We start from the raw sequence: 11045 nt of genomic DNA, 5'->3' as shown, positions 1-11045 counted from the left end.
AATACCTTTCCCATCCTTCTCCACCTAGTGAGTAGTGCTCCGTGCTTTGAGGTCCACCACAGCGATCCCCTCTGCTGAGAAACCTAACATGACTCCCTCCGACCTAAGCCAGCTCCCAGCCTCTCGAGAAACCTGGTGGCTGTTGTAGCTCATTCTCTGCCTGGTAGCGAGCTGGGCCCTTTGCACACACGGCCTCTCTGACTTTCCCCAACACCCTTCAAGGTGTAGGAACAAACACTTGCAGTTTCTGGATGAAGAAACTGGGACTCATAGAAGGAGTCCCAGCCAGGGAGGGGACAGAGTCAGGATTTGAACTCCTGATCTCATGCAGCCTGGTTCATCCATGAGTATTTTATCTCTGTTTTGTTTGTTTTGAGGGTTTTTATTTTTGTTTGTTTTTTGCCCATGCCACCCAGCATGTGGGATCTTAGTTCCCTGATCAGGGATCAAGCCTGCACCTCCTGTATTGGAAATGTGGAGTCTTAACCACTGTTCCACCAGGGAAGTCCCTTTATCTCCGTTTTGTAAGTTTTTATAATGTTTTTAGTAAGGTCACATGCGTGCGTGCTAAGTTACTGCAGTGGTGTTCAACACTTTGTGACCCTGTAGACCGACGCCCACCAGGCTTCTCTGTCCATGGAATTCTCCAGGCAAGAATACTATAGGGGGCTTCTATGCCCTGCGCCAAAGGATCTTCCTGACCCAGGGATTGAACTTGGGTCTGTTAGATCTCCTGCCGAGGCAGGCGGATTCTTTATTACTAGCGCCACCTGGAAAGTCCGATAAAGGCACACGTGTAGATAATTTATGAATAAAAAGTGTACTCCAGACACCGAGTGGCTGCAAAGTACTACCTGGCACTGCGGTCTCTCTCGGCTCAGTAGCTTCTTCCCCTGGGTCTGGTGCAGAGAGGAATTTGAGAGCGTCCTTTAAGGCCATGTTTTTGATGTGAGCATTAGTCGCTCTGTTTGAATGTGCTTCTGGCATGGATTGTTCCAGAACAATCAAAAGAAATCCTGAGGCTCAGTGACCCCCGGAACAAGTGGCACTCCATCATCTGATGCCCTCCCAGATGGAGAGACAGCAAATCCCATGGACCAACGCTGACCATAAGAAATAGGACGTGAGCTTGAATGGCCTAGTAGCTCCCCTGCAAAAGCCAAAAGAAACAGGTGAAAATAATTTTGTTCCTGTATTTTATTTAACCAGATAGATGCAAAATATTATTTCAACATGAACTTAATATCATCAGTCTCCTTTTCAAAAAGAAAATTATTTATTTTTGGCCGCGCTGGGTCTTTGTAGCTGCTCACGGGCTTTCTCTAGTCGTGGTGAGCAGGGGCGTCTCTCTGGTTGCAGTGCGCAGGCTCCTCACTGCGGTGGCCCCTTTGTTGCAGAGCGTGGGCTCCAGACTGCAGGTTGTACTAGTGGTGCTCAGGCTTAGCTGCTCCAGGGCACGTGGAATCTCCCTGGACCAGGGATAGAACTTGTGTCCCCTGTATTGGCAGGCAGATTCTTAACCACTGAACCACCAGAGAAGGGCAGCAGTTTTCATAACGAGATAGTTTATGTTCTTTTTTTTTTATCACTCTAAGTATATGAAATATGATGTGGATTTTACACTCATGACACGTCTCATTTTGGACCAGCCATATGTCAAGTGCTTAAGAGCCACGTGTAGCCAAGTGGCTGCCATATTAGACATCGCAGCAGTAGCCAATCCCTGACCAGGGATCAGGGAGTATGGCTTCCTCAGAGTTCAGATTTAATGTGAGGTGGTGTGCCTCCAGGTGACAGTAAGGCTTAACATCAAGAACCTAGACACTGAAGCCAGACTACAGGGTTCAAGCTCTGAAACTTCCAAACTGAAACTCTAGCCTCTCTGCACCTCAGTTTATTCCTCTATGAAAGGAGAATCGGCAAGACATCAGAGGGGGTTTTGTGAGGATTAAATGAATTAATAGATATTTAAACACTTAGAACAAGACTTGGCACATGTTAAGTGCTGTGTGAGTGTTTGACTTTTATTATTATTTGGAATTTTGTGACAAAGAAAATCTCTCAACTCCACTTTAAGAGTTGAAGAATGAAAAACTCCCTTAAAGACTTCCCATCCTCATGGAAATGTCAGAGCATGGTGGACACACCGGACTTCTGACCATCGTGTGAAGGCCACCAGGACCACTCTGGGCTCTCAAGGGTGCGTGCTTGGACATTCCCCAGCGGAACAGGGGAGTGCAATCACAAAGCTTTGGATACCTCCCAGCCCAAACTCTGCCACATGTTTTCCTGTTCTCATTTTTCTGTTTTAATCTGTGTAATGGGTTGAATGATGTGCCCCTCTCCAACCCACGATGAGTCCACCTGAGATCTGTGAATGGGAACTTATTTGGAAAAAGGGTCTTTGCAGATATAATTAAGGTTAGGATCTTGAGATGATGTCACTGTGGATTATCCAAGTGGTCCCTAAACCCAATGTCAAGCGTCTTTACAAGAGAAAGGCAGTGCCGGGGGGAGGAGATTCCCTGGAGGTCCAGGAGTTGGGACTCACACCTCCGCTGCAGGGGGCACAGGTTCAATTCCTGGTCAGGGAACTGAGATCCTGGATGCCGTGCAGCATGGTCAAAAATAAATAAACAAACAACAGATGTGCAAGATCTGTACACTGAAAGCTAATAAAACGTTGCTGAGAGAAACTAGGGAAGATCTACATAAATGGAGAAGTAGATATTAAAAGAGAGAAAGAGAGAGACCAGCAGAGGGAAACTAGAGAGGGTTAGAGATGTGGTCACGTGAAAATGGAGGGAGAGATGAGACTGATTGAGTCACAAGCCCAGGAACACCTGGGGCAACCAGAAGCTGGAAGAGGCAGGAAAGGATCTTCCCCTAGAAAATTCAGAGGGTGGTCTAATGGTTAAGAATTTGCCTGCCAATGCAGGGGACCTGGGATCAATCCCTAGTCCAGGAAAATTCCACATGCCTCGGAGCAACGAAGCCCGAGTGCCACAACTGCTGAGTCATGAATCGAGAGCCTGTGCTACCTGATGAGAAGCCCAAGCACCTCAACAAAGAGCTGCCTCCACTGGCCGGAACTAGAGAAAGTCCGAGCACAGCGACGGAAATGCAGTGCCACCGAAAATAAATAGATAAAAGTAATAAGAAGAAAAGTTTAAAAAAAAACAGAGGAAGTGTGACCCTCCTAATATTTTGATATATAATAGGATTTCCGCTCTCCAGAACTGAGAGAGAATAAATTCTGTCGTTTTAAGCCAGCAAGTTTGTGGTAATTTGTTAGGCAGCCACAGGAAATGAATCCAGTCTGTTTGGGGGCCTGTCCCCTTACACCCTGAAGACAGTTTCTGTGGCTTTCAAATGCTGTCTAAAAGGAGAAAACTGAGGCTCAAAAAGAAGGCAGGGTTGGAATCAGATCTCCGGTCCCCAGAACCTCATTCAAGATCCAGGGGCCACTGTGGAAACTCACAAGGTATTTTGCCTGTTTTTTTTAAAAAACATCCAGAATGCCTATTGAACTTTCTTTTAAGGCAGTGGTTGACAACACAAGCTCTCGCTGGAGTCCTGGTTTGTTTGCTTCTTTGCTGTGTGGCCTTGATCAAGAGACTAGCCTCTCTGTACCTCACTTTCTCCTTCTACAAAATAGGAATAACAAGATAAGTCATCTCAGGGACTTTCCTAGCAGTCCGTTGGTTATGAAGCTGCTTTCCAAATGCAGGGGATGCAGGTTTGATCTCTGGTCGGGGAACTAAGATCCCACATACCACAGGGCAACTAAGCCTGCACATCGAAACTATAGAGCCCATGTTGCTCTAGAGCCGGCATCCCACAGCTAAGACCTGATACAGTAAAAAAAAAAAGTCTTCTCAGAAGGCTGTGCTGTGGAGTACATGAGGACCAGTCAACCTTGCCATTTGGCATTGTCCTGAAAGTCTTTGCAAATGCTATAGGACAAGAAAAATAAATGAGATATAAAGACGGGAAGGCAAGAGGGAATGCTACCATCTCAAAGAAAGACTAAGAGAATCAGCAAACTATTTTAAACTGAGAATTAGGCCAGATTGCCTGGCCAACTGATAATATTCAGTAACATTAATCAGCTAGAAATTATAATAGAAACAAGATAAGCATGGACTCTAGGCGATGGGGCTTCAATAGTTGCAGCACGTGGGTTCAGTAGTTGCGGCTCGAGGGCTCTAAAGCACAGTTCAGTAGTTGTGGCATGGGGACTTAGTTGCTTCTTGGCATGTGGGATCTTCCTGGACCAGGGATCAGATTGGTGTCCCTTGCATTGCAAGGTGGATTCTTAACCACTGGACCACCAGGGAAGCCCCCACGCATTTCTTTTGACTTCCCATTCACCCTTATCTAGACTACTATCTGATCTTCCCTGGACAACTGAGATCACGTCGCTACCAGGCTTCGGGCTTCCATCCTTGGCCATTCTCCACTCAGAATAAAATCCAAAATTCTTACCATGGCCTTTGCAATCTTACATAGTCTGGTCCCTTGATTGCCTTCTTTCTTGCCATTCTCCTCCTCACTCCATGTGTTTCATCTTTGTAGGCTTAGCAACTTCCTACCACAGGGGCTTTGCATGAACTGTCCCCACTGCCTTGAAAGCTCTCCTCCCTTCACCTGGTGGATTGCCAGTCATCCTGTAGATATCTTTAATGTTTCTTTGACGGAAAAAAACTCTCCCACCCTCCCATTCTCCCACTCCCAGTTAAAATGATGTTTCATACTCTTGTCTTTCATATAACACGTAGGTATTAGGTCAGGGATTCTTAAACTTTTGGTCTCAAGATCGCTTACACTCTTAAAAGTAATGAGGACTGGACTTCCCTAGCGGCACAATGGATACGTCCACCTGCCAGTGCAGAGGACATAGGTTTGATCCCTGGTCCTGGAAGATTCCACATGCCAAGGACCAACTAAGCCCACGAGTCTCAACTGCTGAGCCCAAGTGCTGTAGCTACTGAAGCCCGAGCTCCTACAGCCTGAGCTCTGTGACAGAAGAAGCCACTACGATGGGGAAACCCTCGCAACACAGTGAGGAGTGGACCCCGTTCACTGAAACTAGAGAAAGTCTGGGCCTAGCAACGAAGACTCAGCGCAGCAAAAACTAAAAATGAATGCATAAAAAGTAATGAGGACTCCAAAGAACTTCTGCTGATGTGGATTCTATCTATCCATATTTACTATATTAGAAATTAAAGCTGAGATATTTAAAGATTATTTATTGATTCATTTAAAAAATTTCAAAAAAATCAGGTTAAGATAAATCCTATATTTTAAATTTAAAACCACCATATTTGGGGGAATTCCCTGATAGTCCAGTGGTTAGGACTCTGAGTTTCCACTGCAAGGGGCACGGGTTCCATCCTGGTCAGGGAACTATGACCCCACAGACCTTGAGGCATGGCAAAAAAAAAAAAAGCCAACCAACAAACAAAACCAACTGTACTTGAAAGAAAGAGAACATTTAGTAAGAAGAGGGGCAGTGTTTTACAGATTACTTTAATGTCTGGCTAGACAGAAGATAGCTAGGTCTTCACCTTGGCTTCTGTGCCAGTGTGTTGAGATATTTTGCAGGTGGCACTGAACATTTGAGAAAGTGAAAAAGTGAGTTAAGTATCAGCACTATGATAATCATTTTGACCCCAGGGACCTCAAGAAAGTGCTGGGGAACCCCCCAAGTTTCTGTGGACTGCACTTTGAGAATCACCCCTTACCTTTTGGTCCAATAGGAACTAAACACAGTGTCCTGGGAACTGGACATCTCTGGGGCCAGGGTACTTGGTTCAGGAGACAGTTCTGAGGACATGTAAGGTATTCTTTGAGCCTCAGTTTCTTCATCTCTAACATGGGGTTGGACTTCCCAGATGGCTTAGTGGTAAAGCATCTACCTGCTAATACAGGAGTCGCAGGTTCGATCCCTGGGTTGAGAAGATCCCCTGGAGAAGGAAATGGCAACCCACTCCTGAATTCTTGCCTGGGAAATCCTGTGTACAGGAGAGCCTGGCGGGCTACAGTCCCTGGGGTCACAAAGAGTCGGACACGACTCAGTGACTAAACAAAAAAGACAACATCATGAGGTTGGCGATGATGAAAATAATAAAAATACCTCCCTCCTAAGGTTGTAGTGAGACCCATAGGAGATAACTGCCCAACTCACACCTGGCATGTAGCATACAACCAACATTTGCTGTGATAGTTTGGGAAATGTCATTTTATTTTATTACCAACAGTTTTTATTCATGCAGTTAATTTCTCCAGAGGTCTATCTTATGTTGGGAAAATGGTGATGACTGAGAAGCGCCTGGCCCTACCCTCATGGGGCTCCTAGGCCAGTGGGTCAGAGTTTTAATTTGTGAGGGATTGCGCTTAGCACCAGGTCTCTGAGGAGCATGAATTCGTAAGACTGGGGAGGCAGGGAAAGGCATTCTAGGGAGTGGGAACAGCATGCAAAGAACCATGGCAAGCGGAGAGGGGGACAGCTGTGACCCAGGGGTTTGGCTCGGTTGTGTCCATGTTTCTACCCCCAAGACGCCTCAGTCCTGTTGCTGGTGATAAATACGTGTGTATATCTGGTTCATCTCCCCTCCTTCCCAACCCCTCTTCTTGTATAAAGTTAGTTCCTTAATTCTGGGCTCTTTGAGGGAAGTCCCACCTCTGATCTAACCTCAGTCTCTCGTGCTGCAGATCCTCCTTTTTGCTGCGTATCCAACAGTGCCTCGTGGAAGACTGGGACGTCCCAGCAGAAGAGGTTCCCGGGATGGCGCGGGGTCGAGTCCAGCGTCTCCGCTGTCCTCCATCCGGGGGCCGCCGCTCCGGGCCGGGTGAGTCAGCCCCCGGCGGCTCCCGCGTCATCCCGGCCGCTCGGCTCCGCGCTATTTCGGGTTCCGGGCTCTATAAATAGAGGCTAGCGGAGCTGAGCCGCTCCCCCTCCGCTCGGGCCCCCCTGCGTCCCCGGCCCCGCCGCGATAGCCGGGCCGCGCGTCACCGCGGCTAAGTTTAGAGGCGGGTGGGGACGCTGGCCGGGTCACTGCGCCCCTCGGCCGCGCCCTCGCTTTCAGAGCCTTCGGTCCGGCGGCAGTCGGCCCCCCGCCCAGAGTCTCTTGGGTGGAATTAGGAGCGAGGTATCCCTATGTTCACCATTCTCACCATAGTCCTTTGGAGGTTCAGAGGAAAGTCGAAGTTGGGGTTAGGGGAAGGTTTGGGAATGGGGCAAGGTCTGAACTCAGTTACCCGGAAACTTCGGTTGGGGCTGGACTTTGAACTTGAAGTATTTGGAAGAAGGATGGGGAAATGAGTACAGTGCGGACAGGTGTTAGACTCGAACTCGCAAACTCTGGGAGCTGGAAAGATTCGAATTCAGGATCCAAAAGTTCAACTTGGGAACTGAAAGTTGGAATCCAACTTGGAAAATATACTGTAGACGTGAGAGCAACTTTCTCCGGCTCAACTAATCGAATAGGCTCAGAGTTAACCTGAGCCGCTCTCCGCGGAGCCTTTGTTGCACTTCAGGGAGAGAGAAACGGGTCGGGAGATGGCAAGGGACAGACCGCCGCCTTCGCTGGGGGTCTTGCCTGAGGGTGGGTACCTGTTCCAGCGCCCCTACAGCTCAAATCCTCTTGTGGGATGCCATCGCCCCCTGGCGGAAAAGACACGAGTTGCAGGTTTCTTTGGTAATTTCCATTCTCCTTCGGGAGAAACCGAGTCCCGCCCAGGCTGGCTTCCTTCTAGGAACCCTCTCTGTCCCTGGATTTAGAGACAAAATTTCATAGGCCATCTCCGTGTCACTGAGGCCTCAGCTCCTTCATCTGTTAAATAAACTATCGATACCCACATGCATGCTCAGTCGCTAAGTCGTGTCCGACTCTTTGCGACCCCCGTGGACTGCAGCCCGCCAGACTCCTCCGTCCATGGGATTTCCCAAGCAAGAATACTGGAGTGGGGTGCCGTTTACTCCTCCAGAAGATCTTCCTCTCTAAGGGACCTTCCCGACTCAGGGATGGAATCCCTGTCTGCTGCCATTCCTGCACTGGCAAGCGAATTCTTTAACACTAGTCCCTAAGAGGAAGGTGATTATGAGGATTTAGCTCATAGTAGGCGCTCAATCTACTTTGATAGTTAGCTCGTTGATGGTAATATATACATATTTTAAAATTTATAAAGTCTCTTTTCCTGAGACTGTGTGGTCTCCTCCATCATCTATTTCACATCACTTTTTCTTTTTTAATCATCTCCAGAGCGTAAATGACTGTCTGGAACTCTTTTACTTGTGTTTTTTTCCCACCGTCTGACTCCCATGAAACCATCCGCGCCACAGTGCAGGGACCTGGTCTGATTTGCTGTCAGCTGTATCTCCAGTTGAGCTTCCCAGGTGGCGCTAGTGATAAAGAGCCTGCCTGTCAACGCAGGAGACATAGGAGACAACGGGTTCGATCCCTGGGTAGGGAAGATCCCCTGAAGGAGAGCATGGCAACCCACTCCAGTATTCTTGCCTGGAGAATCCATGGACAGAAGAGCCTGGTGGGCTAGGGTCCATAGGATCGCAAAAAGTCGGACCTGACTGAAGCGACTTAGCACGCACACACGCGCGTATCCCCAGTGTCTGTCACACAATAGATGCTTAGCATGTAGTTAGTCAAGGACTGAGTGAACCAGGCAGCTCAAGGCGTGTCTCTGTGGTCTTACTGAATTCCCACAACCTCAGCAGTTACAGATGTGGAAGCAGCGGCTCCAGTAGTAAAGTCGCTTGCTGGAGGACCCTGTTTCAGTTCTTTGTTCATTCAAACACTATGTGGTTCAGTAGTCCCTTCTGGTTTCGGGGCACTTTGATACAGTAGGGGTCACAACAGCTTCAGCCCCTGCTTGCCCAGGATGTGGTCAAGGATTATATTATTTTTATGGCAGACCTGAATATTGCATATACTTTGTGCCAAATACAGATGTAGGCACTTTCCACATACCTCATTTCCTCTTCCTAATAGTTCTGCTATTGTTACTCTCATTTTAGAGGTGAGCAAACTGACCTACATGGAGAAACTGAGTTGCTGGCACTAGGTCACACTGCTAGTAAAGAATCCTGGGGAAAATTATGCTCAGAGCTTGCTTATGACGAAAGATTTATCATCAGCGACCCAGATAGAGGACCCGTATCTCCTTCTTTTTTATTCTATTTATTTATTTTTGGCTGCACTGGGTCTTCCTTGCTGCCCGCGGGCTTTTCTCTAGTTGCCAGCAGTGGGGGCTATTTTTCGTTGCACGCATGGGCTTCTCACTGCGGTGGCCTCTCTTGTTGTGGAGCACAGGCTCTAGGCGTGTGGGCTCAGTAGTTGTGGTGAATGGGCTTTGTTGCCTTGTTCTTGGCATGTGGCATTTTCCTAGACCTGGGATCCAACCCTCGTCCCCTGCATTGGCAGGCAGATTCTTAAAAACTGGACCACCAGGGAAGTCTGGACCAGTATCTTCTGACTGCAAGAAAAATAACTAAGAACCAAGAATTTGAGACTCCATTTGGTCTTCTTTTTGGCGAGCTATGCAACATGTGGAAGCGTAGTTCCCCAACCAGGAATTGAACCCATGCCCCCTGCGTTGGGAGCTCGGAGTCTTAACCATCAGGGAAGTTCCCCTAGAATTTGAGGTTCCTTTTGTGAGGGTCAAATAAAGACATTTTCGGATGAACAAGACTCAGAAATTGCCTATCTAGAATGTTCTCTGAAAAAGTTAGAAGAGAATGTACTCTAGCAAGAAGCAAATTAATTCAGAAGGAAGAAGTTTATAAAAAGTAACAGAAAATTGTTAAGGGTTGAATGGTGGCCCGCAAAAGATACGTTGAGTCCTAACCTCCATTACTTCAGAATGTGACTTTATTTGGAAATAAGGTTCAATTCCTGGGCCGGGATTCCTGGGCCGGGAAGATCCGCTGGAGAAGGGATAGGCTACCCACTTCAGTGTTTGTGGATTTCCCTTGTGGCTCAACTGGTAAAAAATCCGCCTGCAGTGGGGGAGACCTGTTTTTGATCCCTGGGTTGGGAAGATGCCCTGGAGAAGGGAAAGGCTACCCATTCCAGTATTATAGCATAGAGAATTCCATGGACTATACAATCCATGGGGTCACAAAGAGTTGGACACGACTGAGCTACTTTCACTTTCAAGGTCTTTACAGAGACAAGTTAAAATGGGGTCACTGGTGCACGTGTGCTCAGCCACTCTTTGCAACCCCATGGAATGTAGCTCACCAGAACCCTCTGTCCATGGGATTTCCTAGGCAAGAATACTGAAGTGGACTGCCATTTCCTTCTCCAGGAGATCTTCCCAGATTGGGGATAGAACCTGTGTCTCCCGCAATGACAGGCAGATTCTATACCACTGAACCACCAGGGAAGCCCAGGAAATTATGCGGCAATTATAGAAATAAAAATTAATTAGAAAAAATATTTTACAGTAGGCTCCTAACAAAAGGCGAAATCATTGGAGAGAGAGAGACAATATGTTCGTGGATATCAAAAAAGATGTCAATCTTCTTGTCGTTAATTCATCAGTCCAATGCAATTCCCATTCCAATCTCAGTAGGAGTTTTCAGGGAACTAGCTAGAAAAGCAGCTACTAAAGTCCATCTAGAAGAGAAAATGGACAGGAATGGTAAAGACAGATTTGAAACTGAACAGAGGTGGAAGACTACCCTCATATGATATCAAAACATATCTAAATAAACAATTTGGCATGGAGGCAAGAAGCAGATTTAGAGATCAATGAAATATAATAGAAATGTCAGAGATCGACCTGTGGATATATGGGAATTTGACAGATGACAACAGTGGAATATAAAAAACCAGGGAAAAGGACTGACTTTCTCTCTCTCTCTCTCTTTTTTTTTTTTTGGCTGCTTGGCAGTGAGGCTTGTGGTATCTTAATTCTCTGACCTGGGATGGAACTCAATTCCAGCAGTGAAAGCGCTGATTCCTAACCTCTGCTGCTGCTGCTGCTAAGTCGCATCAGTCGTGTCCGACTCTGTGCGACCC

At 47.2% G+C, this 11045-nt stretch overlaps 1 long non-coding RNA gene across 3 annotated transcripts; it reads right to left on the bottom strand.

Moving 5' to 3' along the window:
• Positions 1–381: 381 nt before the first annotated feature.
• LOC128063573 (uncharacterized) lies at positions 382–6883 on the bottom strand. Of its 3 annotated transcripts, none has more exons than XR_008200903.1 (3): positions 6698–6883; positions 5748–6084; positions 382–1150 (listed from the first exon to the last, which is right to left on the bottom strand). It is a non-coding gene; the product is annotated as an uncharacterized LOC128063573 (long non-coding RNA). The 3 variants fall into 3 exon arrangements; XR_008200902.1 differs by having other exon boundaries at positions 5748–5969; XR_008200904.1 differs by lacking the exon at positions 382–1150 and adding an exon at positions 1259–1496 and having other exon boundaries at positions 5748–5969.
• Between the last annotated feature and the right edge of the window lie 4162 nt (positions 6884–11045).

The sequence above is a fragment of the Budorcas taxicolor genome, chromosome 18 (assembly GCF_023091745.1).
Source record: "Budorcas taxicolor isolate Tak-1 chromosome 18, Takin1.1, whole genome shotgun sequence".
Classification (NCBI taxonomy): domain Eukaryota; kingdom Metazoa; phylum Chordata; class Mammalia; order Artiodactyla; family Bovidae; genus Budorcas; species Budorcas taxicolor.
Note: the sequence above shows the minus strand (reverse complement) of the source record. Positions and strands in the feature narration are given on the sequence as shown.